The sequence below is a fragment of the Heterocephalus glaber genome, unplaced genomic scaffold (genome assembly GCF_053883595.1).
Source record: "Heterocephalus glaber isolate CG9 unplaced genomic scaffold, H.glaber_assembly_v1.0 deba00001586, whole genome shotgun sequence".
In the NCBI taxonomy this organism is placed as follows: Eukaryota; Metazoa; Chordata; class Mammalia; order Rodentia; family Bathyergidae; genus Heterocephalus; species Heterocephalus glaber.
This window is the reverse complement of record NW_028258364.1, coordinates 11,142,195-11,168,451: the sequence shown is the minus strand read 5'-3', so window position 1 is coordinate 11,168,451 and position 26,257 is coordinate 11,142,195. Positions and strand designations below refer to the sequence as shown.

At 34.3% G+C, this 26,257-nt stretch overlaps 1 long non-coding RNA gene across 1 annotated transcript in view; it reads right to left on the bottom strand.

Moving 5' to 3' along the window:
* Positions 1-26,257, bottom strand: part of LOC101704483 (uncharacterized) — a 70,718-nt gene that overhangs the window by 36,547 nt on the left and 7,914 nt on the right. The window lies entirely within an intron of this gene.

The following is a 26,257-nucleotide window of genomic DNA, read 5'->3' as shown; positions in this document are numbered from 1 at the left end:
TCCGTGTTAAAAGTGGGACCAGCCCAACATTTAATGTACACTATGAAGGGACAGCTAGTTATCTCACAGATAAGATATTGTGATGAAGAATGACTTTTAGGGTTAATGGAGCCCACAGATCCTCACTCCTCTGCAAGCACAGAGGATACATGTGGATTCATATTTCAATAGTAAGCATAGTTTCCTATGAAATGGTTGAAAATATATATATATATATATATATATATATATATATAAACACAGAGGTAGGTAATATATCCAGGAAATAGAGCTTTTAATAATATAATGATCCATGGATTTAAGAACTATATCGAGATGTTATACATTTCACATCATATATTATAAACCCATGAGGCATTTTCATTGGAAAAAATGTTCATTTTTATGAATCAAGGCCTATTTCACAGGAAAATATCCAAGCTACCTAATTTAAATATCCAAGCTACCTGTATTTCTAATTTTCATCATAAACATAGTCAATGCACATGATCTTATCAAGATAATTATAGTACTGAAAGCAACTGAAAAGATAATGTAGGTATTTTTTCTTGTCCGATATGTGACTACTGAGCAACCAAATATAGTGAGTTCAAAGTAAAGATGTGCTATAAATACAAAATCTGTGCAGGATTTAGATATACAAAAATGTAAACAATCTCATTACTTATTTTCATATTTATCATGTTTTGAAAAAATGACATTTATGTATTTTGGGTTAAATAAAATATATTATTGGAATCAGTTTCACCTGCTTTTCTTTGATTGTGTCTGTTACAAAATTTTACATTTCATGTAAGACTTACATGTTATTCTATTGTGTTCTAAGCAATGCAAAAAATCATTAGCATATTAAACTATTTTTTTCACTAAACTTTCATGCATGGTCCATATAAATAATGTTCTTGGTATCAAAAATGATCTCACATAGCTAGAACCGTTAGAACACCTGTCATAAAAAATAATATGGAAATGAATTTTCCTCTATAATACAATTTCATAACAGATACTCACTTCTTCTTAACTTTCGTGCATTAGGAATGCTTGGTGAAAAATATAAACTTGCACAGCTGTACATTTTGTTATGATTCGTTTTGACATTTGCAGTCACATTTTAGACACCTTAGTTATAGTGTTCCCAGAAAAGTTCAACAAGCTGAATGAATTTTGTTAAGCTCAACCAAGGTATTGAACATGATTTATTTATTTAGCTGTTAACTCTAGTTTCTTTGGCATGCCCAAATGTTCAACTTGCACCAAAATCTAATTGGTACCTCATTATTAAAAAGTACAGAGCTGTTAGGACCCTACTTTCAGAAACACTGGGTTCCAGTGGTCCCTTACTATAGTAAGAAGAGTATGTGAAACTATTAATTTTCATTCAGGAAGTACTGGTATGAAAACTGATTTTTTTTTTTTTATGAACATTGGTGAAATGAAAAAAGTAACCTCTTGCCATTTCCATTATCAGTCCAAGATTTTTTTGTCTAATACTCAAACCTAGCCAAACTCCAGAGCAAAATCAACTTTTATTCTAACCTCACTTGACAAAATTGTTTTTCAAAAATGAAACTTTTTCTTGTACCATTTTTATTGAAATGAAGAACAACCAAATGTCAAACAATCTGTTTCTATTATAAGAAGACTTCTATCTAGATGGTGTTTGCAGTGCTTAAATATAGAATACATTTTTGGAATATCAAGTAAGGTAGCTAGGAGACCTAAAAATCCACTGCATAAAATACTGTATATCATAAATGATTTTTTAATCCATAGCCACAATGAAAATAACAATCAAAATGAAAGGTATTCTTGAATAAATGGGTTTTGACCAAGAGTACAGACATTGTCCAACCACAAGAAATAAACTTGTGTGCTCTTACTTTAACCCAGTATAACACCAGTTATAGTTACCTTATAGTTCCCTAAGAAGATGAAATTGATAGTTATAGGACAATATCTAGATGAGACTAAATCAGCGTATCCATAATTGCTCATTCTCAAAATCCAATTTTTGTACAATATTAATTTGACACTCTGAAGTCCATGTAAGAGAGTCTATATAGGTTGTGTAGTACCCCCAAATATAGCATGTTCACAGACTGAGTCCTTTCAACTGAAAGACATTGGCATAATCCTTAGAAGTGGTCTCTTTTTGAACTCCTACATTGATTGATTGATTGATTGATTGATTGACTCACTGATTGATTACAGTACTGGAGATTGGATTCAGAGCCTTCCAAATGAGTTTTATCACCAGTCTTTATTTATTTGTTTGTTTGTTTGTTTGTTTATTTATTTATTTATTATTGAGACAGGGATTTCCTAAGTTACTGAGTTTACCCAAGTTTGGCTGCAACTTGTGATCCTCCTGCCTCAGCCTCCCAGAATGCTGGATTTACAGGTGTTTACTACCATGACCAACTTTACTTTCTTTTGGTCTCTCCCCACTCTTCCTCAAAGCAGGCCATAATACTAGAATTTCTTTTTCCTAAGGCAGGTCTGAGAAATGGGAAACCCTCTCCCCAAACATAGCCATACAATCTAAAAATATTCATCTTCTGCCCTGCCTCATCTTGTAGTAGATCATAAGACCCTTAGTCCTCAAGGGCTTGCGCCCCACACCTGGAAGCACAGAATGCTATTCAGGGAGGCCAAGAAGAATCTGAGCAGATCTTTGGTGGGTTCCCCCCTGTCTATTACCACGAGGCTAAACTCTTTTTCTCATTCTTCACTAAATCTAAGGATAAAAAATTGTCTTTGGGATTGGGGTCCTTATTTCTGAAGCTTCCCATGTCATGTAAAATCTTGATAAATTATGATTTTACTTTATTTTATTATACTGTTAACTTGACTTTTGCTAAAGGAGTATTGGTCATAACCTTTATGATGGAGAAGGAAGGTAGCGTACTTCCCTGCCCCCACAACAAGGTCTTACAGGCTGAGCCTGCAGATGGCCAGTGGGTAACTAATTGCAGGATAAAGCCTGGAATCTCTGCCTCCATTTTCTGTCTCCTTCATTACATTAAAGCGTTTAGTAAGATCCCAGCTCAGCTCTGCACCATAGGCATATTAGTCAACGTGTCTGTCCAAAAACTAGAAACACAAGGTTTTTTAGCCCTAAATTTACCTACCTCTTTACCCCTTTGAAGGATGAGGACATCAAAATAAATACAATTAAGGTATTTCTAAAATTTGCAGGAAAATTCAGTTGCCAGAGTTTAGAACACCTTTTTCCAAAGCCCTTAGAGCAGTACCCGAACTTTCCAATCCACCTTAACCTTCCAGGAGGGACAGAACCTTGCTCACAGAACACTCATGATGAGATCACCCTTTAAGCAACTGAGGCTGCTCCTTCCCTGACCACAGACAGGAGCATCCCTCTCAAGGGGACCAGACCGACCCCTCAAGCCATAAGGATTTGTCTAAAGCCACCTGGAAAAACAAGTCCATCCTACTTAAGAAAATCCCCAAACCTTGTCTTTGTTTCCCTTTCCAGTAAACCTCCAGCTACTGTCAGCTCCTGAACACAGACCTGGAACCACTGTATCTTCCCTTCCTGAAGGCCATGCTGATTAAAACCTTTTCCTGCCTTCATTGCTGTCTCCCTCTGATGGAGACAGACATTTGGGAACGGGTGAGTCCTTCTGTTAGTGTCAGGTAAAAGGGCCAAAGACCAAGACCAGATCAGGCCACAACAAGCCTTTATTAGGGGAATAGATCTGCCGAGCTGTTTCTGAACAAAGGAGAGACAAAAAGCAACATGGCCGGGGCAGGGACAGTCTTTTATAGAGACAGGGGTGGGATTTGTAGGGGCTGGGGCGGGGTTGAGTGAGGTAGTGATCAGGGAGTGGAGGAGCCGGTGACCCTAGGTGGTAGGAGGTGAGCGAGTATTAGGTTACTCTCTAGGTGAGACCAGGGGCATGCTGGGAAGAAGGGTTTGTCCTTTGGTGGGAGCAACCATCTTGGCATGACGTCACACAGGGGAGGGGGCAAGGCACCATAAGAAGAGGGCAGCTACTATACATAATGGCTGCTGAGGTAGTGGAAGACCTATCAGTTAGGACGTCCGGAAGCAGGGTTTTAATCGCCAAACTCCAGTAACACCCTTAGGAGCCTCACAGGAGGAACAAGTTTCTAAAAAATGCTTTTCACATAATTAATAGTGTGAAGACAATGTTTCAAATGCCCTTAAAAAATTCTCTGGAACAACATTTTGATGAAGTTAACATAAAGCCCAATTGACTTAAAAATTAGCACATTTACGATTGATAAATACATAGTCACCCAGCCTTTATTATATTGTTATTAACATTATATTTCCAATGGTGGTAGTGTATAACTTTGTATAAATACTCCTAAAAACACTGGGAATGATGATTTGCTTTTAATTTTCTTAATAGAAAAGAAAACACATCCCACTTTCTTAGGTTAATTCAGATTGGCCACTTTCACAGTGGATAAACCAGTGGATGTTCTCTAAGGCTGGAGGGAGAAGGTGGAGATCCACCTGGCTATATTCCCTCCCTAGCAATTCTACACAATTATAGGAGTCAGCTCAGCTCCAGGCAGTTAGGAAGTTAGCTTTTACAGAGTAGTTACTGCATACTGAGGAGAGCATACACACCCTCCAGGAATAACTGGGACCACCTGCAGAGGAGAGACGGGAACCACCTGGAGGCAAGTGAAAAAGTAAACAGAAACCAATTAGCTTAATAAAGCAAGGCTTTCTGGAGGACTTGGTAGTTTGAGCCCCACTGTTCAGATTTTTCCTTTTTTATTTTAGTCTTTAAATTATCATATTTTACTCTAAGAGAAGCTTGCCTAATTTCATTTTTCTAAAATTTGCTACTTTAATTTCCTTTCTTCAAATATTTTGTCTCAAATTTTATATTATACATTACTGAAGTATATTTGGGTTTTTTCAAATAACTACATGTATTGGACAGAATAATGAAATTTTATTTCTGTTATTTTATATAGATTATTATTTTTATATATTATTATATGGTTTATTTTATATTATATTATTATATAGGTTATTATTTATATATTATTTATTTTATGTAATCTTGTGATTTTTCTCTTTTCACTATAATTAATTTTGTCATTCATCCATTTTAATGGATGGTATTGAAGATTTGCTAATAGAAAGATTTCAGTTACCACAAGAAGAATAATTTTTCATAAGAACACAAAGGAAATACAAAGAGAAAATATTTAACATAGGATCCATGGTGAGGGAGCAGACTGGTACAGAGGACTAGAGAATAAATAAATCAAATTTTTGGTGTATACTTATCTAAAATCATTTTGTAAAGAAACATAAAAATGTTTTCATGTCTCATAAAAGATAATATTACAAACATACAACAAATTAGGTCAAGAAAAGAGAATATTAAAATGAAAATCCAGGTCAACAAAATTTAAATCACATTTGTGAGAAACTGCAGCCCTATCTTTTCTATCAAAGGATATAAACAGAAGTGCCTTCATCATAGGCTCCAGTCCACCCTAGGCAGCCTCTCCCAAACACAATGAAATTATAGGAAACGCTTGCTCCATTTAAATTCTGGAAACATAGCTACAGATCTAGATAGTTTATCATCAGCCAAGAGATTTCTGTTCCCTCCATCCTTTCCCCGCCCACTCTTCCTTCCCCTCAGCAACTCTTGGATCCTCCCCTGGAGCTGGTTAAACTAGCCAACCATGATAGAGTGTAAGCCTTTGAATTCAGCCAATGAATTTAAAGTATATATGTGAGGGTTTAAAAACCAATTTCCCCACTGTTCCATGCAACTGCTACCTTGTGTCTGAGTTCATTTCTGCCCTTGTGCAGAAATAAACTTAAAACTTTGCTGTGTCGAGTTTTCTTGTTTGCTATCTGAGTACATTCTTTATGGCACTGACAATTTGAGTCTAGGGGCTCATTTCTAAAATGTTTAAGACAAATATAGGCTGTAAACTGTAGAAAATCTAAATAAGATGCTAAAAATTAAGAATATAGGAAAAATACTAAACTAATAAAATATTTAAAATGCATTAATTATTGGGAGGAAGAAATTTTGTCTACCAGTATAGGTAGAATAGGTGAAGGTAGGAGCCAGCAACAGATAAATAGGGGAAAAGTTTTAATTCATACATGTGGAACTGTTCAGTGTGTATCAGTTTAAAGTATGTGAGGTTGAGGGGAGAGTACATTTAAAATTTCAGGAGACAGTAGGGAAGGTCCTATTGGGCTTTTTCATTGCTGTGCTAAGGGTCAGCTTTCTCCAAATAGGAAAATCTCTCAGAGGGAGGTTTATGGAAGCTGTATTTTCTGGAGGCTCTGCTTCAGTCAGATAAGAAAAATTCAGATAAGATTTTTTTCTGCATGTTGTGACTGAAATGTTTTTGGTTTAAAGTAATCCTCATCATGGTGAGTTGTTAGTCCTTTTTTTAAACTGTATTTAGTAAATATCAAAGCAGATCCTCCACAGATTACAAAAAGCATAAAATAAAAATCATAAAATAATAAAAGTTTTGAAAACTGAAGGCTAAATCTGAAAACTGAGAGTGTTTCACTTGTCCTTTAGCTTAAAATTATCTCCCCAATTCATATATTGAAATTTAAATCACTTTGGTAATAGGATTAGGAGGCTGAGACTTGAGGAAGTCCCAAGGGTGGAGTACTTGTGAATGGGATCAGTACTCTCAAACTCCATCACCTCTTCTGCCAAATGAGGACTAAATGAAAAGTAAAGAATGAAACCAAGAATAGAGTCTTACTTATAAGCCAGGTAGGCTTTGATATTTTAGATACACCAAGATAATGGAAAAATAGATAAATAGGCCTATACCAGATACATGCAGACAAAAATGTGACTCTGAAATCAAATATTTCAAGCATCCTGTTCAAAGGAACAACACAGATTACTAACATAGTAACAAAATTTGTTTTTAGATGTTTTGATAATAGCAAATGCCAAAAAGTAATAGTGCTACTTTCAAAGTGCAGTGACAAATAAGATATTTTGTGCCCAATTAATCATATTCCTTACATCAATGAAATAGAAAGACTTTCCTCAGATTATTAAAAAATAATAGGACTCCTTGTCTCCCATGGGACTTGCAATGTTGATTTGTTTTCTCAAAGAGCTCATGTTAATTTCTCACACTTTGGAGATACTTAGGCAGGAGATTAGGACATGGCAAACTGACTGGGGAACTGGGCCTGATCTGTTAATTCCAAAGTCCCAGGTCACATGCTCAGAATAGTTCTCAAAGCCCTACTCATGGAACCAATTAGAGAGTTCTGTCTTCAACTCTTTTCAGGACAACTCAAGAGCAACTTTCAATTACTGTGTTCTCTTTCACATTAGTCCTTGTTCATACTGTAGAGTGTACTTTTTTCCTACTTTGACATGTCCAAGACTTGCTCTGCAAAGCATGTCTCTTTTCCTACCTTTAATATACATAAAACCTGGCTACCTTTTGCATTTGTTTTGTCCAATTCTTTGTTCAAAATAAGTAGAAACCACCTCAGAAGGACACCCCAGAACTCCAGAACCTGGTAACAATCCTATGTCTATGATAGCTTTGAAAACCAATTTTGATCCTATCATATTCCTGGTTAAACTAGCTCAGTGAAGCCATTTTTCTGAGGATAAGATTTTCAGCAGTGCTTACAGTGGTCAATGTACATGTCCTGGTCCCCACCCACCTGCTTCACCAGTTCTGTTCTCTGAATACTGTCTGCATGAGTCACACCCTGATTTTTCTAAGTCTCCCTTATTCTCACTTAGGTAATTCCTACTCCTTTTTGAGAGAATATCTGTCTTTTTTAAATTTGTCCATCTTTTTTTTTTTTTTTTTTTTGCGTATTCTGTGCTGGTTTAATTTCTATTGATTTGCACTATAGTCCAGCATCTGTATTTATGTTGAAGTAAAATTAAGAAACATATTATGAAAATCACAAAGCCCTGCAAAAATTTTAGTTTTTTCACGAGGACAGTGATTCAAATAATAATTTAGAAAACACGATTTAAAAAAATAAATACTGAATCTTCTTTTAAAAAAGAAAATATATTTATATATATTATTTCTCATTTCATATAAAGCATATAATTATTGGTCTTTCTTTATCTAGGAAAAGTTGATGATTCTTATATAGTAACTTATAATCAGTAATATTACTATCTTTCCTCATTGTATCTTTTTGTTGTTGTTGTTGTTGTTAAGCTCTTTGCATTATCTAGCTTCACTTGAAAGCTAACAAGTTATACCTTCTCTTTTCAGCACTGGCATCTATGGAATGACTCAGGTGTTTTTGTTCTTTGAGTTAATAACATGTTTGACATATTTACAGATTTTTGTAATATTGAACCATTCATGCATGGCTGCTATAATCTACTTTGTCAGAGTATGTTACTCTATTAATGTGCTATGGAATGGTATTTATAGAGTTTTGTTAAGTATCTCTAATGCTATTCATAAATAATAGTAGTCTACTTAGGTAGCTATTTATGTTGTATTTTTGGAAGGTTTTTTTCAGTATCACATTGGCTTTATGAAAATAAAGTCAGAATTTTTTTCTTCTTTTTCTGAAACCTATTGCTTACAGGTTTCAAATAATTTATCTAGTAAGTTATCTAGGTTTATTATTTCTTTAGTAGGTAGCTTTGGTAAACTTTCTAAGTGTTTTCTTAAATTTACAAGTTTTCGATAAACTTGGCAATCTGAAAGATAATATTCTTTAATGTTTTATCTGGTATTTTAATATAATATTCATTCTCATCCCCAAAATCTCAATTTTTTTAAATATCCCCCTTCCCTGGGCTCAAAGAACATTGCAACAGTAGGAGCAGCAGCATAATGTGATCATAATAGAGATAAACTTAATTTGACTTAACTTTTCTGGTGACCATGCACAAAGTAAGAGCTACAGAAAAAAGATGGAACAGTCAAGAAATGGGGACCATTTCTCATTTGGAAGGTGAACTATGCTTTTCATTTACCCTGAAGGCCTTACTCTTCTTAAGAACCTAATCCAAGAATCAAATGTAGAAAGGACTGCATGGTTGTACAGATTATATTTGATAGGTCACAAGTTCCACCCAATGGAACTGAAGTTAAACAATGGCTGCCATAGTCAGTACAGAAAAGTGATGTCTTTAGCAATGGAGCCCACAAAATTAGTGTGCAAACTGGGAATGGCAGGTGTCCAGAAATACAATGGAGTGTATTTTCATATCTTTAAGTTTATCCAATCCTACTTTAGATCTCATAGCAGCCCAGGAAAACTATATATGGGAAATGTTAGCAAAGGCCAAAGGTGTCCTCTGTCTAGTGGGGATGTGAAAAAAAACTTTTCAGCCAATGGTTGGTGTTCACCATGATTAATATATCCAAAGACTGAAATGAGTCTTGAGTTCACTCAATTGTTTTTCAACACCACTCTTAAAAATTATAACTCCTATTTATTTGCAATGATGGCTAATGCTAAAGTAATTCAGGAAGCTGTAGCTGCCCTGGATTTAATAGAAACTCATGGAATACCAAGTCACCTTGGACTGGGTATTATTAATGCAGCAAAAATACTCCACCTGTCTTAAATGAAAGTTATTATGAATTGTGAGGCCACCTCATTGCCCAGGACATCTGTCTGGGTCTTTTATTAAATGTGAAGCCAAGCCAAATAAGAGCATGTGTATTGGAACCGAAGGAGCAAGGTTGTCACAGATGACATGGTCTGTGGTAAAACAGCTGAGTTTACAATATGTGCTAGAGTTAAATGCAAACAGGCGTCTTCCTCAGACATGTTGTTCCCTTCAACACATGCTTCTGACCCTCAGTAGGGAAGGGTAAAGACCAACTCCACACACAGTTCCAGAGATCTCTGGAGAATCCCCTTCTAGCAAACAATCATTTACCATTACCTACAATAGGTTATCAAAATATATTATGAATGTTTAAATAAAAAAATTTTTACAGTAAGATTTTGCCATTAATTTCCTTTCAATTCATCCTGTCATTCTTGCCACTTTCCAAAGCATCTCTGGAAATCCTTTTCTTGGAGTGGTTTTAGTTGCACTGTCATGACTGCCTTGATGTTTTGCATTGATTCAAAACTTTTACCTTTAGTAATTATTTTGGTTTTGGAAAGGAGCTAGAAGTCTCACAGTGCCAGGTATGGTGAATAAGTTGGATGAGAACACACTCTAATGTTTTTATAAGCCTACCTTTCTGTTGAATGGCACTCAACAGCAGTATTCACTGTTTTTACTACACCTCTCAAAGACACTCACAAAAGAGGACTTCCAGAACTGCTTCATAAGGTGTCAAGAATGATGAGGTATGTGTGTTTGAAGTGAGGGAGGTTAATGGTAATATGTATATTACTGCAAAAATTTTTAAATTTAAACATTTACTAAATTCTCAATCCTACCTTCATATAGTTTGAGGTCCAACAAAGGAGCAACCTTTGTTAGTTATGTTGGACACATGTATTCAGATCTCTCTAATCCTTTAAGTCCCTCTGCTTCCCAGGAGGTGATTGTATTGTGAAGAAGTTATTACTTACTTAACTGTTAAAATTAACACAATTTTGCTTAAAGATGCTTCTCTCCTGGTTGTTTCCTACCTCCCACCTCCTCTTTCACTTTGCTCATTAGTGAAATGGACTTCCACAGTCAGCTCAGTCAGCAAGCACTGCCTTGACCAAGCCTAAGGCTTTTCTGACATCAGTGGATAAGGCCTTGGGGAAACCAGTTAACCTTCCACCAGTGCAAGTGGGTTTAAACATGTGACTTATTTTCTTGATTAACAGCCTTGTGGAACAAACCTGGATCTGCTCCCAATATACAGAAAATGCAACTAATCACCCCTAGACAGTATAACACATAGGGTGTTATTCTAGAGAGTCAAATCCTTGGATATTGGGTGTACACCATCTCTTACTTGAAATCTTACTTGCTTTAAATCTTGCTGTGCCTGCTCCTTACCTGGTAAGTTCTCACTCTTGCAAGTTCAACCTCACACTCATGGGTGAATTACTATAGCCCTGATAATTTACACACTACTACAAATATGGTATGTCTCAAAAATAGTACATACCTACCTTATGGACTTGGCTCAGATTGGGGAAAACAGGAACTTTCTAGTTGGCTACTGGGCTTGGTCAATCCAACTAACAGGAACACAGACATCAACCCTGAGGTCAGCATTCCTCCTCCGGTGTCAACCACTACCAGGAACATCTTTTGAAGTGAAAATGCCACATGTGGCTTACCAACAAACTACTCTACCCTTTCTATCAGTAGTTATATCTCCAGTGTATTTGGGCACTAGATTCCACCCTTTAAAGTTTCCATTACCTCCCAACAATACCATCAAATTATGAATCTATCAATGGATTAATCAACTGATAAAGTTAGAAACACCCTGATCTAATCACCTTCCAAAAGCCCCACCTCGGTAACTGGGTAACTGCTGCCAACACAAAGACCAAATGTCAGCACATGAGCTTTGGAGGGACACTGTGTATGTTATGAAATCACCACACTTTAGCTTAGAAATATGTAACTGTTATGTGTCAACTAAAAATGAAATGTGCACAACTCATCCGACAGTAGAAACAACAAGGAAAAATTTAGAGGCAACCCTGGGAGGAAATTTACTGACGTAGTCACACTGCCATTCTTGACAGGGCTATTCCTGAGGATAGTAAATTATACAGTGGATGTCCCTAGGGAAGTTGCCCCTATGACAGAACCTGTGGAGAAAGAAGTTCCCCATTGGAACAATGCAACATCATTATAAAGAAGTATAGAAATAGGTCAAATGTATAATATAGCTAATGTATAGTTTTGAACTAACTTGTGAGGATTCCATATGTGTCACTGTACTTTAGGCTATAGTTTGGTGAATGGCTGAATTAAGAAAATAAAAATAGGGCCGGGGATTTAGCTCAGTGGTTCTGCCACCTGCCTCGCAAGTGCAAGGACCAGAGTTCGATCCCTGGTACCAAAAAAAAAAAAAAAGAAAAGAAAAATAGAAGACAAATATTTTAATGAACTTTATTTTTTAAATATAACATTTCTTGGTCACTTTTTTTCTTTGGAGAGACAGAAGGAACTTTATTTTTTAAATATAACATTTCTTGGTCACTTTTTTTCTTTGGAGAGACAGAAGTTTTAGGCTAAATCAGGTCTTCTCAACATTGACATTGTTGGCATTTTGCATGAGATAATTTTTTGTTGTGGAGGACTGAGGGGGGATGTCTTGTGCATTGTAGTATATTTCATAGATACTTTGGTATTTATCCACTACCTAGCTGCAACTAGTGCCTTCCCAAGCCCATCCCTGGTTGTGACAATCAGAAAATCTTCAGAATTACCACACATCTTTTTTGCAGTAAATTATATCCAACTCTACCACCACTGACCTAGAGAAACATACTGTATTCTTATCCAGGTTTGCCTATTCTTGCCCCTAGTACTTGTATTTTCTAATTACTGAAACCTTGTCCATTCAACATTGTATTTTTGTTTGAATAGGTAAGGAAATTTTCATAAATTGCCAACATTTTTGTTCCTAGACTATATTCTTAACTTACATTATGACTTTCTTCTTTAATGTCTGAGCAACATAAGTTAATTTTTGCTATTTGGACTTATTTTTATTTTATTTCTTTTAAAACAGTAAAAAAAGTTTGCAAAATGTAATTTTTCACACCATATTTTCCTAGAAATTTTTATTTTTGTTTATTTTTTAATTTTTATGTTTTAAATGTGAGCTAAAAGATTTTGGTTCAATAAAATTCCCAATTTAGCCCAATTGATGGAGTAAGAAAATGTTTTTTTTTTTAAATGAAAACACAACCAGAAGACTTTAAATAAAGTTATTTTTGAAATCCACTATTTTAGTTAAAAAAACTACTGTTTCTGGGTAAAAGTATAAAATGAAGAATCAAAATACTGTCCTTCAGTTCTTAAGGATGCTATTAATCATCAGCTTCTTTCTTTGCTTTCATTCTCTCAGAAAAAAATGAAATTTAGAATGAATTTTATACAAACTGTATTTTCCTCTAATAATTACTAGAAATAAGTACTTTGGAATACTGATACTAGATGAAAAAATAAAGAGGAAGGCATTCTGTGTGCTGATTCGTTTCTGGGTTGTCTTGCTATGAATTGTATGGAGTTTGTGCAGTTGAAAAGTGATTGGGTTGTTTCCTGGCCTTGATAACTGAAAGCATTAAAATGGAGGAGAGCATAAAGATTTGGGAGACCTAAAGAAAGTTTATCTATTTAAGTATTTACCCAGAGTAAAGCAAATATGAACCTATATATGCTATTATATACATCCATTTTGGCTCTCAAATTTATTCTTCTTGCTTGTTCTTTCCAGGATTGCTTAGATTCTAAATATGCAAAAAATTATACATTTACTAAATTTAATTTTATAAATCTTTAAAAAATTTTTTGTTGTTTTTATAGTACTGTGGATTGAACACAAGGCCTCACAAATGCTAAGCAAGTGTTGCAATATTAAAACTACATCCTCAGCCCTTACACTTAATTTTCTAAATTTTAAAATTGAGTCTTAAATTCCATTACCGTATTCCAATATTATTAGGCAATATTGTAAATTTACCCTCCATTTTGAAGATAAACCCTCCAAGTCTGCAGAAAACTGTCTAAATATATGCTCAGTGTGAAGTCTCTGATGACAATTATTGATGGTACTGAGACAGGCAAGGAAATTTTTTCTTTTAAAATGTATGCTTTGTTTGTAAAAGAAGGACTCGGATAAAACTCAGCTTGATTTACATGGACATCTTGTGTAAGAGATAATCAGGCACCAGAAGTGTTGAACAAGGATCTAAACAGAAGCAGTGTGAAGTATTAGGAAACATATGCTCTGATAACACCTTGGAGAATCCTGAGTTATGTTTCTAGAGTGAAATTAATATTAGAAAAGAGGCAAAATAATACTTCTAAAAAAGCAGCTAATGAAAGAAGTTGTCTTTTGTTTTATTCATTTTAATAAATATGTTAAAAATATTTTAGTATATACTGTAACCCCATGTCTTGGATTGTGTTTCCTAGAGGAAGATGTCCTAGGAATTCAGAAAAATGTGATTAACAGAGACAATGCTTGAGTTTTGGGGGCTGGGGGTGCCTGTGAGGTAAAGAAAAGGATCCAGTAAGGGTTTATTCCCAGCTATAACCCACTCTTGGTTTTACCCTCAGGGTCACATTCGGAGGCATAAACTACACTGCACAGTTGTCCTCCATAAAGCAACAAGGAGAGCTCTGAATCCCTGATCCATCAGCATTGGTGGGGAAGCATCACTTGAAGGATGAAGAACAAGGGAAATTGGTACCATTTCTGGAGAAGGGAAGAGGCAACATTTACATCAAATTCAAAGGGAGAAATCTGTCCTATCTTTGGATACAGAAACACATGCCCAAGAGTCCCTGCCTATGATTTAATCAACCAACTGTCTAACACAACTCCCATAAACCCCTTAGTGCTGGAGATCAGAGACTGGCCAGCTCTGGACTCTTCCAGATATCACACTATGGATCTTCACATCTGGCTGTTCATCTGGATCCTTTATAGGAGCCTCCATAATTAACTGGTAAAAATACATAAAGTCTTTCCCTAGTTTCTGGGAGCTCCTTGTAAAGGGAAGAATCCAAGAGGAAGAGATGACAATCATAAATATCTATGCACCAAACACTAGTGCACCCAACTATATAAAACAAATACTAATGGATGTGAAAAGTCATATATGCACTAATACAATTGTAGTGGGGGACCTCAACACCCCACTGTCACAAATAGATCAACTAGCCAAAAAATAAGTGATGAAATACTAGAATTCAATCGAACTCTTGAACAAATGAACTTAACAGATGTTTATAGAGTCTTCCACCCCACAAAATCAGAATACACATTCTTCTCAGCTGCACATGGGTCATTCTCCAAAATAGACCACATACTTACATATAGAACCTGTTTTATTTTTTTTGGTACTGGGGATCGAACTCGGGTCCTTGTGCTTGCGCAGCAGGTGGCTAAACCACTGAGCTAAATCCCCGGCCCCTAGAACATGATTAAGTAAGTGCAAAGGAATTGACGTTATCCCCTGTATATTACCACACCATAGTGTGATGAAATTGGAGATCCATAGCACAAGAAACTGGAAAAATTTCATAAACAAGTGGAAATTGCACAACACACTTCTGAATAACCAATGGGTCACAGAGAAAATTAAAGAAGAAATCAGACAGTTCATTCAATTAAATGACAATGACAGTGCAAGATATCAGAATCTATGGGACACAATGAAAGCAGTCTTATGAGGGAAATTCATAGCAGTGAATATGCATATTAGGAAAACAGAATGAGCCCAATTAAACAACCTGATGATGAACCTCAAGCTTCTAGAAAAACAAGAGCAGGACAACCCCAAAGCTTATACAAGGGAGGAAATTATAAAGATCAGAGCAGAAATCAATGCAATGGAGACTAAGAGAATGATACAAAAAAATCAGTGAAGCCACGAGTTGGTTCTTCAAAAGAATCAACAAAATTGACAAACCTTTAGCCAACCTTGTGAGAAAAAGGAAAGAAAAGGCCCAAATCCATGCAATTAGGAATGAAAAGGGTGAAATTACAACAGATCCAGCAGAAATCCAGAGGATCATCAATACCTACTTCCAGAACCTATATGCCAATAAGATGGACAACACAGAAGAAATGGACAGATTCCTAGATACCTAGGAATTACCACAGTTGAACGAAGAAGATGTAAAACTTCTAAACAACCCAATATCAATCGATGAAATTGAAAATGTATTTAAAAACTTATCAACTAAGAAAAGCCTGGGCCCTGATGGCTTCACTGCTGAATTGTACAAGATATTTAGAGAGGAACTACTGCCACTACTGTTTAAACTCTTCAATGAAATTGAAAGGGCAGCAATACTCCCAAATTCATTCCTGGAAACAAGCATCACCTTGATCCCTAAAGCACAGAAAGACCCAACCGAAATGTAGAGCTATAGGCCAATCTCACTAATGAACAGAGATGCAAAAATCCTTAATAAAATACTGACAAACAGAATGCTGAAGATCATCAAGAAGATCATACACCCTGATCAAGTGGGATTCATCCCAGGGATGCAGGGATGGTTCAATATATGCAAATCAGTCAATGTAATACAATATATCAATAGAGCCAAGCACAAAAACCATATGATTATCTCCATAGATGCAGAAAAAACATTTGACAAAATCCAACATGCATTTATGATAAAAACCCTACAAAACATTGGAAGAGATGGTCTCTACCTCAATCTGATAAAAGCCATCTATGAAAAACCAACAGCCAATATCTTGCTAAATGGTCAAAAACTGAAATTCTTCACACTAAAATCAGGAACAAGACAAGAATATCCACTATCACCACTCTTGTTCAATATAGTTCTGGATACATTAGCCACGGCAATTAGACAAGAGAAAGAAATAAAAGTAATAAAGATAGGAAAAGAAGTCAAATTGTCATTATTTGCAGATGACATGGTACTCTATGTAGAAGACCCACAGAACTCCACCAAAAGTCTTCTAGACTTAATAAACAAATTCAGTCAAGTAGCTGGTTCCAAAGTCAACACACAAAAATCAGTAGCTTTCCTCTACATCAATGACAGACTCACTGAGAGAGAAATAGGGCAAATAATTCCTTTCACAATAGCATCCAAAACACTGAAATACCTAGGAATCAACCTAATGAAAGAAATCAAAGACCTCTTCTCGGAAAACTATGGCACTCTGAAAAGAGAGATTGAAGATGATATCAGAAAATGGACAGACATCCCCTGCTCCTGCGTACAAAGGATTAATATAGTGAAAATGGCCATACTTCCAAAACTGCTATATAGATTTAATGCAATTCCAATTGAGATCCCAGCAGCATACTTTCATGGACCTTGAGAAAACAATCCAAAAATTCATTTGGATTAAGAAGAGACCCAGAATAGCAAAAGCAATTCTAGGTAACAGAGAAATGGCAGAGGGTATCACAATCCCCAACCTGCAACTCTACTACAAAGCTACTGTGATTAAAAATAAAAAGCATGGTACTGGCAAAGAAACAGACCTGAGGACCAGTGGAACACATTAGAAGATGTAGAAACAATGCCAGACACACTCAGCCATCTCATCTTTGATAAAAGAGCCAAACACCCTCACTGAAGGAAAGATAGCCTCTTTAATAAATGGTGCTGGAAAAATTGGGCTTCAACTTGCCAAAGAGTAAAACTGGACCTATATATCTCGCCATGCACTAAACTAAAATCAAAATGGATTAAAGATCTAAATATTAAAATAGAAACTCTGAACCAGTTGGAACAGAGGTTAGGTAGAACTGTTGAAGATATCGGTGTAGGAAAAGATTTTATGAACAAAACCTCAGTTGCCCGTGAACTAGCACAAACAATCAAGAAGTGGGATCTCTTCTTATTAAAAAGCTTCTGCACAGCAAGAGAAGCCACCAGCAGTATGAAGAGACAACCTACAATGTGAGGAAAAATCTTCACCTGCTCTTCCTCAGATAAAGGTCTACTATCTCAAATCTATAAAGAACTTAAAATGATCAGAATTCTCAAATTTAAAGACCCAATACGAAAATGGGCACCTGAAATGAACAGACATTTCTCAAAGAAGTAGAAATACCAAATAAGTATATGAAAAAATGTTCAACATCACTGGTCATTTGAGAGATGGAAATGCAAACAATGCTGAGATTCCACTTCACTCCAGAAAGAATGGCTGCTATCATGAAATCAACCAATAACAAATGCTGCTGGGGCTGTGGGGAAAGAGGAACACTGCTCCACTGCTGGTGGGAGTGTAGACTGGTGCAACCACTGTGGAAATCAGTATGGAGCTACCTCAAAGAACTAGGACTGGAAGTCCCATTTGACTGCTATTCCACTGCTGGGGATCTTCCCCAAAGAATTAAAAGAATCATACCACAGTGATATATGTGCGTCCATGTTCATAGCAGCAGAGTTTGTGATAGCTAAAACTTGGAAACAGCCCAAATGCCCATCAACTGGAGACTAGATAAAGAAAATATGGGGTTTTTCATAAAATGGAGTAGTACTCAGCCATAAAAAATGAGAAATTAGAGACATTTATAGCTAAGTGGATGCACATTGAGGAGATACTCTTAAGTGAAATAAATAGGACTCACATGAATAAATACTGAATAGTTTCTCTGGTGTGAGTTAGAAACTGAAAGTGTAAATAAGGGCTAAATGTATAATTGGTAATGTGAAATAGGCTGGAAAGGGGCAAAGGGGAAGGAAGTGGGAGGGCTAGGGGAAAGGATAGAAGGGAATGGGGTTAATATGAGAAAATGGAAAAATAGGAACAAAATCTTTGTAAATAGGGAGGAATGGAGGGGTTGAAGTGAGGGCTGGGTAAGGGTGAAAAATAAGAACCAAGAGAGACTATGTAAAGGTGAAAATTGCCAATGATGAATGTCATTGTATTGTATACCTAAAATGTACCAATGACTAGAATGAATAATCGATAATGTAAAATAGGAAGGAAAGGTCCAAAGGGGTAGGGGTAGTGGGAGGGGCAGGGGAAAGGAAAGAAGGGAATGGAAAAATGATGAGAAACGGAAAAAAATGGGAATAAAGTCTTTGTGAATAGGGAAGGGTGGAGGGGGTGAAGGGAGGGCTAGGAATGGGGAATAAATAAGAACCAAGATGGATTATGTAAAGGTACAATTCCCAATGAGAAATGTAATTGTGCTGTATACCTAAAATGTACCAATAAAAGAATTTAACAACAAAAAAGTATATTTTGAATTGTAGGCTATAAAATTATACACTAGTATTTTTGGATATGTGAATCATTTTTTTTCATTAGAACACCTTTAGAAAATTATAATTCCATCATTTAGAATCTTTTACTGAGTATTTCATATCATTCATCATTCACAAACTTTTCACTTGCCACCATTGTCTAAATGGACAGATGTGGGAGAGAGAAGAAATGTAGAACTAAAATTTTGTTGGTTCCTCAAGACAACTGTCAGAGTTTCCAGATGAGCAAGCTAGTTCTTGTACAGAATATTCTGGTAAAATTGACTACAATTCCTGTAGTGTGTATCCATTGTGGATTGTAACCTGTACTAATTAGAGTTACCATGGATGAAGAATATCTGTGTAAGTCTCAGTTTTCTCTTTGTAAAATGAGGAGGTTGGTTAACTTCACCATATCTAAGATCAAATCTATTTGGAAATTCTGGTCTGGAATTGAGACCCACACAATCGAGAAATTTAGTAGGCTTTCTACTCATGTGAGAAAATACAACATTCATTTCTGTAAAAACACAGTGATGTCAAGAAAAACATGCTCAAATTCCTTCTCAGCTTAAGGAAGAGAATAAATAGGAATAATCAACCATATAATCTTCCCCAATACCTTGAACCCCATTCTCAAAAGTAAGTATTTCATTTTTATAGTCTCTTTCCAATAGAGTTATTTAACTGGATGGGTATTTCTTTTTCCACTTTTTTTTCACATAAGTTAATAGACTTCTAGCTCTTAAGCCATGATTTTAACATCTACAAGAAGAATATTATATATTCCTTAACAAATATTTTATAGGACATACATTCAAATTGTCAGCTATAATGAAAACACAAAATATCAAAATGAAAACAGAAAACCTGTACAATTATTTTAGTTTCAATAAATTTGTTTCAGATATAAACTGAATATCCTTTAAAGAAACAAGCCTCCAGAATAAAACAAAATCCTATGAGAAAATGATATATTTAGAAAACCTACTTCTGTTATTTATATTTAACAAGCTATATCCAAGAAAACTTCTCTTAGTGTTGTAATTAATATGAGCATGAATACATAGGATACATTACAAGTGGCAATTCTTTAGTGTTAATAGTATATAATTCATGAATATTAAAATATTTAAAAGTGAGTCAATCCATTTTTTCTGAGCATCCCTTTATTTTATTTCATTTTCAGTAATGTAATCATTTGTTACTATGGTTTCCTTTTTAAAGTTGAATAAATAAATCAAATAATTTTTTAATTCCTATTATCTCCAGAATTTTCAGGTTCTTTAACACATAATCTTTATAAATGTGAAGCACATTTTCACATTTGCTTGAGCATTTTTAGTTTGGATAAATGGCATTGTATTTTATCGTCTCCTGAGTTTAATCTGGATTTATTTGTTCTTTTCTAAAAGTATAAATTTCACTAAGGTGCAAACCCAGAGTTGAGAGTAGTAGACAATTAGGAAGAAATTTTAATTGATCTGAAGGAAGTCAGTTCATTGAAAGACTATCCAAAAAATTTTAGACTAGTAACAGTTGAAAATACTTTGGCCCAGTATTTTATATACAATGTGTTTTATTTGAATGTTATGCTCTAATAAGGTAGAGAAGTGATTTGTTTATTGTTTAGAGATTGTTATCTCAAAATGCTTCTTTTAATAGGAACACATGTTACATCCTATCATAATTACAGGGAAATAAGATGTAATAGATATTTGAGAACTATATATCAATTTTTATAGAACAGACTAATGTTTTACATAAAGTTAAATGCATCTATTGCTTTATAAAAGCATTTTCTTTCATTGAAGATGTATCTGCTAATTCATTTCTATTTTGTCCAGGATCCTGAAGGTTCTTTATGCTGGTCCCAAAATTGTTAAATGCATGTTGCAGACATCCATCTATTCATCTGCCCTCTGAAATAACTCTGGAAGGCTGTACTTAGAATGTGTGCATAAACTAATTTTATCTTTTAAAAGAAACATGAAGCAATATCCATAGATTGCCACTTTGGATTTCATTATATAATAGAAGTCATTTTCAATCAAAACAATGTGGACTATTTTCATTATATTCATCTTACCTGGGCCATTACACAGTAGCAGTTTTTTTCATCTTCAGCTATCAAGCATACTTATAAATGATATCAGAGAATCACCAGCATCAATTTTTAAGTCACACTATTATAGTGACAAGTATATTTTTAATCTATTTGAGCTTTGAGACTTAAATTATTTGCCTTTTTCCTGGTATTACTGAATTCCTACTCTGTCATGCCCTAAATATTGGAACTTTTCATAGAAGTCTCATCTCTTTAGATACTTTTCACCACTGAAAATATTTGATGCATTAAGTTATTTATTAATATTTTAATGTACTGCTTATCTAGGAAAATTGGCACTTCATTGAGAACTACATCATTAATGACAGATCTTTAACCTTGTGATGAATTGATGGGAATTATTTTTCTTTGTAAAAAATTCCCGTTAATGTATATGGTTAACCTATTGATTAGATTCAGGGATGAAAACATAAAAAATAATTCCTGAATTAAATATGTTTGAAAATTTAAAAAATCATGCCACTTTCTTACTTGTTTTAATATTAAGCCCTTTTATTTTTGTCCAATATTGGGATAAAAATACAGATATGAGTTGCCTATTTCTGTTAAAACATATACACACAGATACACCACAGATACACCATATCAGAAATAGCTAATATGTCTATGTGTGTATTTCTGAATCTTTAGTCTTATTTTCTTTGAGTGCACAAGCGTGGCATGTAAAGAATGATTTGTCTATTGGCATTAACCCCTTGGTCCAAATCATTTTTATTCCAGTTTCCAAGTATCCCATCTGACCTTTGTGACAATGCATTTTAAAAATGATGAGCATTATGTGGTGTTTCTTATCAAAAATATGGATGCAAAAAGCATATCACAAAGGATGAGAAATGTAACTTCATGTTGCAATCTATTTCTTATGTAGGTCATTCTCTTTGATCCTCACTTGAAAGCATTACCATTTCCAGGAGATGTTACAGAAAGAAAAAATAAAAAGCAATTACCACCTCATCTCAGTTAGAGGAGCTTATAGTATTAAGGGTTCATCATACTTTTCTCTCTTCCTTTTTTCCCATCTAAAAAAACAGTGTTACATGGTTTCAGGCCAAGGAGTTGAGATTTTATTTTTCCATTATGATTTTTTTCCTTAGCTTAAAAAAAAAAAAGCAACTTGTGAGTAAGACTTTCAAAAATGAGTATTTTTATAAAAGGAAGGATGCTTATTCTTTTACTGAAAGGAACTACAGTTAAGCAATGATAAGCCTTTCATACCATCACTAAATATTAAAAAGGACAGTACTGATGCAATGAAATACTGTATCCATAATAGTTTTTCAATTAAAAAGTTTCATAAAACTTGAAATTCAGCAACTTTAAACTATATTAACATTTTAAATACGAATTTCAATCACCTTAACATTCAAAATAATTTTTCGCTATATTTTATTAATTTATTCTTTACGTGGAATGGAATGTTATTATTCATATTTTATCGATAGAGAGAAGGGGAAGGCAGTGGTGACAACAATTTACAAAGTCATCGAGTTGGAGTTAATAGCAGTATTAAAATTAGATGTTTGTCTCTTGAAACATAAGCCACTAAATAGACTATTTAATGCTTGGAAAAATTAATTACTTGCTTGGAATATCCAAAATAAGAAGAATAATTTTGTTACCCCCTGAATTATGGTGGATTTGCATCTAAAAATGCCTGTTGCAATGTCTATAGAGTTCTTGTTTCTTTGGCCCTCTTTTGCAAATCTCATAAATATCTTGAAATTTCTAGGTCCCAATTCCTTTAAAATAAATCACAAAAAGGAAAAACGAAGAGAGAAATGGCTTGCATGTCTTCCCTCAAAACCCTTTATTGTTTAATATCCAACTTTTTGATTCGATATTGTAACAGTCATGAAATAATTAAAATATTTTTTACATATAATATTAATCATAACCAATGCAAATTTTAAGCCATGCTATGCTATGTTTTAAAACACACAATTTGAAATAGTACACTTTGAGGAATTACAGCTACTCTCTTGATTTATGTATCCTATATTGAAAGTCCTCTAATTTTTATGATTTTTCAGTTACCTCGTCAAAAGCTAGGTAAAAAAAAAGAACCATCTAGTCTTTATTAACAGTTACACTAATTGAGATGTTATATATGAAAATACATAGCTTTTTAAAGTATTCAATATGACCTCCCCTATTCACAAGATTATAGTGCAGATGATAGTGCTGCACTACCACATTAAAAGATTTTAATTTCAAGTGGTCTGCATCATTAATGTCACTCTTAGAAACATTTAGTGTGATGTCAGTACCTGCAGCCTTTTCTGGCATGTAGGGAGAGCCCAATTAACTGTAGGCCCCAGTGAGTGACATAAATTAAAAAATATTAGATATTTCTTACTTGCTTTTATTTTATTTAACTACTATAATCTTCCCAAAAGTTGATATTAAAGTATTATATCAAAATATGTTACTATGTGCTATTAAAGTAAAATCAAAATAGAAAAATTAATAATTTATCATTCACTGTATTTTTGTCCTCAGATAATGTCATATAGGGGGCTTAGACTGCTACAAAGCATAGTAAGACATATAAGATGATTGTCCAGTATCAAATTATCTGATCTACATTTCTGTAACTCAGTAGTAAGTATATTTCTTCTCCATAATAACATGTAATACAATATACATATAATTGTATCATAATTTAATAATTATTACATATCCGCTATGAATCAGGCACTATGAAGCACTTTATTTCTACCAAGTTACATAAACCACAGAACAATTCATACATACTTACTTTTATTTCCATTCACAAATAATAATATGGCTATTCACAAAATGTAAGTTTTTGTCCTAAAGTTATACAAGTAGTTTTTGGTAAATACTGGGTTTGAAAAGATCTGTTTGACATCAGAGGCTGAGGAATTAATCATGTGTGGTATTATTTTCCAAATGACCTTCTATAGGAAAGAATCTGTAAGAGTAGTTGAGAACTCCCTTCCCAACAAACTAGAGTTAATTTCCTCCTTTGTAGACAGAGACAGACAGACCTGTCACACCTCTGAGTGTATCACCCTCTCAGAAAGACAGGAAAGGAAGCCAAAATTGGTGGTAAACTTTCCTGGGCATGGTGACATACATCCGTAATCTGAGGCCTCTGGAAGTTGAAGCAAGAGGGTGGAAAGTTTGATGCTAGACTTGGTGACTTAGTGACTCAATGATAATATATTTCAAAATAAAAGAAAAAACTGGCTAGGAACATAGCTTAAGGTGAAGGAGTTTAATTCCCAGTATGACAATAAATAAATAAATCAATAAACAAATAAATGACAAAGCAAAGAGAGATGCTTTTAATTTATCACCCAACCTTCCTGTGTTCATTAATGTTTTCTACATAAATGAAGTTTATACGTATTTGAATATCTTAAAGAAACAGATATTTACTGAATTCATACCATGAGTTATTTGGGCATCAAATGAGTCTTTATGGAAAAAATCATTGAAGTCTCTGAGAGAATTACCATTATTCACAGATGAGCCCAAGGCTGCTTCTCTTTGAGTCACTGGTGAGGAAGAGAAACAGTGTCAGGAAGAGTATGTCTGTTTCAGCTTCCTCAGTCCACTACTGGAAATAGGATCTAAGTTCATTATGCATGGGTACATGAAGCTTGGTATGACAAATATGTTAAAATGGGAAAAAGAAATATTCCACTATTCTATCCTTAGGGGAGATTAATTAAAATTGATTTAATATTTATAATAGCTCAAGTTAAAATGACTTATGGTTAGTAGAAAAGACTCACTTGAAAGTAAGGTCTGCTGAAATTAACTTTAAGTGAGAATAAAACTAAAAAAAAAAAAAAAACCATTTGTTTTTGTAGCTTTTTAACCAAAACAAAGAATGCTTTATTTTTATCTTCAACACAAGCAACGGGGAAATGTGAATTTTAGGCCATCTCTTGGTTTCTTAAACATTTGTGTATGTTTACATATTTTTATCAAAATAGGGATTAATAGTATTACTATTCAGAATTAATAGCCTCATACACAATGGGATCAAAGTTGAAAGGGAACTCAAATATTTTCCTTCCTAAATGTCCTGTCCTTCATGATCACATAGGAAACTCCACACTGCATAGATCCAATGCTATCTTTCTTTCTAATATATCTTTTCTAGTTTTATGGGCCACAAAGTAAATATCCCTAATCTTTAACCAGGTAATGTCTTATTTACAGAATACAGATAGGAAGATTCCATCAATCTGAATAAATACTGTGAATGCGAATGGCTGACAGAATTTTTTTTTCTTAAATTATTTTATTGGTACATTTTAGGTATACAACACAATTACATTTCTCATTGGGAATTGTACCTTTACATGATGCATCATGGATCTTATTTTTTCCCCATTCCTAGCCCTCCCTTCACCCCCTCCACCCTCCCTATTTACAAAGACTTTATTTCCATTTTTTCCATTCCTCATCATTTTTCCTTTCCCTTCTTTCCTTTCCCCTGCCCCTCCCACTACCCCTACCCCTTTGGACCTTTTCTTCCTATTTTGCATTATCGATTATTCATTCTAATCATTGGTACATTTTAGGTATACAATATAATGACATGACAGAATTTTTTTAAATCATGGAATTAAGTTATTGTGAAGCCTTATGATAAATGAAATGCAAGTTTAAACATACTAGTCACTATATTATAAACATATTTTATATATAAAAACAGAAGCAGAATTTATAATGTCATAAAATCATAAAAATAAAATTTATAATAAATCTAAACCAATCTAAAAACAGGAAGAATATCTTATAGATTTCTGCAACTTCATAGATTTTTGATATTGCACTTTCCATTTTAGAAGATCTCATTAACTCAAATCTTCAGGAAAATATCTACAGATTTGTGATTATAGTCTCAGTTAAAATGTCAACACCACTGTGCAATCATCAATCCTTTATTGTTCTTTTCTAGCTGCAAAAGTAGACAGAGCTCTATGGTATTCTTTCTTGGAATTCAACACCGTTTCTTTTACTTTCACCCTTTAGATTGTTTCTGAGCCTCTCTTACTGGATCCAATATACTCAGAGATTCCAATGTTTGCATTTCTTAGGAGTTTGGAATCCGAACTGTTTGTCCTTCTCTGCATTCTTTCCAAAGACCACCAGAATAGTGACTTCAATCATTTCTCAAATCCATATCAGCACATTAGTGTCTCTATTCCATTTAATTTTCATTTACAAAGACAAATATCCATACAGATGTCTGGTGGGAATCTAAAACTAAATATAT